This window comes from Alligator sinensis, unplaced genomic scaffold (assembly GCF_000455745.1).
Source record: "Alligator sinensis unplaced genomic scaffold, ASM45574v1 scaffold776_1, whole genome shotgun sequence".
Lineage (NCBI taxonomy): Eukaryota > Metazoa > Chordata > Crocodylia > Alligatoridae > Alligator > Alligator sinensis.
Window position 1 is genome coordinate 27,912 of NW_005843752.1, and position 2,739 is coordinate 30,650.

Below are 2,739 nucleotides of genomic sequence, written 5' to 3' on the forward strand. Positions count from 1 at the left end.
CATCCTGAGGGTAGTATGACATTACCAGTACCATAAGACACATTGGTTTTGTTTGAACAATTGAAAGTCCCTTTCTCTCGGGTTAGGTTTTCACAAACTTTGGTACAATTTACAAATTGAGCACAACTGGTGTTACTAGGTGAGGTCACGGTCAGCAAATCTATCGAAAAGTTACTAACGTTTTTCTTCTGAGTAATGGGTCCCCACTCATAGGCCGTATTCCAGAAATTAAACCCTGAAAGGTCGAAGTTTTTCAGCCAAATCTGACTTTGGAGCGTTTTTAATGGAGTGGGCACCCCTATGAGGCATGAGGTAAACACATCTTGAACTGATGTTCCACCAGCCAAACAGAAATGAGTTGTGTTCACCACCTCTTTTGCCAAGTAAATCCACACATTTTGTTTTTTTTTTTTAATTTTTGATGTAACAATCCCTTCGACCCTAGAAACCCTAGACTTAAGTAAAGAACTGCTTTCTACATGGCTGATGTTTAAACAAGAATCTAAGTCCTTCCACAGGCTCTGCTATCCAGCGATGTCCGTTTGTGTCGGCTTCCGGTGCGACACTCTCAGCAACTGCTCCCTCGGAAGAAACTTCCGGTGTGGCCTTTACCCTGGTATAGTGGATCCACGGCTTTACCCCTTGGACCTTCACTGCCGTATGAGTGGTGAGGATCACAGGATATGGTCCCTTCCACTTGGGCTGAAGAGGCTCGTCTTTCCACGTTCGGACCAAAACCTCGTCTCCAATTTGGAAATTGTGGACTGGAGTATCTAAAGGCAGTGGAAGTCGCTCTTGGACATACCTGTGGAGAGAAGACAACACAGCAGACAAAGAGTGCAAATAATCTTTTACCCAACTTTTTCCTTTAACATGCATCTGGCTCCCATGCGTCCCCACCGGATTCTTAGGATATGGCTTACCATACAGTAATTCAAAGGGACTAACCCCCAATTTTGCTCTAGGGGCTATACGCACTCTAAGTAAGGCAAGGGGTAAAGCTTCAGGCCATTTTAACTGAGTCTCCTGGCAGAGTTTAGCCAATTGCCTCTTTAGTGTCTGATTCATCCTTTCTACCTGTCCACTAGACTGTGGCCTCCAAGCTGTGTGAAGGTCCCATTGTATTCCCAGAGCTCGGGAAACTCCTTGGGTTATTTCTGACACAAAGTGCGGCCCTCGGTCCGAGGCCTGTCCTTCCGGAATTCCGAATCGTGGAATTATCTCCTTTAGTATCACTCGAACTACTTCCCTCGCCTGAGTGGTTCGACACGGGAAAGCCTCAGTCCATCCAGTCAAGGTGTCTATGAGTACTAACAGGTATTTGTAGTGTCCCTTCCTGGGAACTTCAGAGAAATCTATCTGCCAACATTCGCCTGCTATTAGACCTTGTCTTCCTGCTCCTGGTGGGGGTTTGGGCGAAATCTTAGGATCGTTGGCACAGCAGACAGAACACCTTCGCACTATCTGTTCTGCCATTTTCCTCATTCTGGGTCCCACTATGATTCTTTGGAGACCTTGGGTCATGGCGTCGGCACCCAGGTGAGTGCCCTGGTGATACTCTTGGAGCACTCTACTGAGAATCAGTCTCGGCACCAGGACCCATCCTTTGGGCAAAGCCCACCATCCATCTCATTGTTCTTTGCTTCCCAATTTCTCTGCAAGTTGATTTTCTTTTTCAGTGTACTTCGGGGGTCCTTCCGGTAGTACCACTTGAGGCACCAATGCCAGTATTGGAGTCTTTTGGACTGGTTCTCTAGCGGCTCCTTTTGCTGCAGCATCGGCCCGCCGATTTCCTCTTATGATCTCACTGTCTCCCTTCTGGTGGCCCTTACAGTGTACCACAGCTACTTTAACTGGTTCCATCACAGCCTTGAGTAGCCTCAAAATTTCCGTCCCGTACTTTACTGGGCTTTTATTCACTGTCAAGACTCCTCTCTCTTTCCATATAGCTCCATGTGCGTGTAAAACTCCAAAAGCATACTTTGAGTCTGTGTAGATCGTGGCCATCTTTCCCTTTGCCAGGTGAAGAGCTCAGGTCAATGCAATAAGCTCAGCTCTTTGCGCAAACGTATTTGGAGGTAAGGCTTCCGCTTCAACGGTGTCCCATGATGTGACCACAGCATATCCTGCTCTTCGGATCTCATTTTTCATAAAGCAGCTTCTATCCATATATAATTCGAGGTCTGCGTTAAGCAAGGGGGTGTCTTTAAGGTCTGGCCTACTAGCATACACACTCTCAATGGTCTCAATGCAGTCATGCCGTAATTCTTTGTCCTGTTCCACAAGCAATAATGTAGCCGGGTTGAGGGTACTGGAAATCTGCAGATTAATGTTTTCCTGGTCCAGGAGAGCCACCTAGTATTTTGCCATTTGGCCTGGGGACAGCCAAGTCCTCTCTTTTGCATTCACCACTGCCAATACGGAATGCGGAGTATACACGGTCATTGGTTGTCCTAAGGTGACTTTCTTTGCTTTTTCCACCAACATAGCTGTGGCCGCCACTGCTCGCAGACAAGCTGGCCAACCTAGGCTAGTAGGGTCCAATTGCTTGGAGAAATAAGCCACCGGTCTCTTCCAGCTACCTAAGTGTTGGGTCAGCACTCCCGACACAACCCCTTGACGTTCATGAACTTAAACTTGAAATCGTTTACTGAGGTTGGGCAGGCCCAGGGCCGGCGCCGTCATGAGGGCCCGCTTGATGGTGTCGAAGTTCTCTCGGCCTTCTGCTGGCCACTGCAG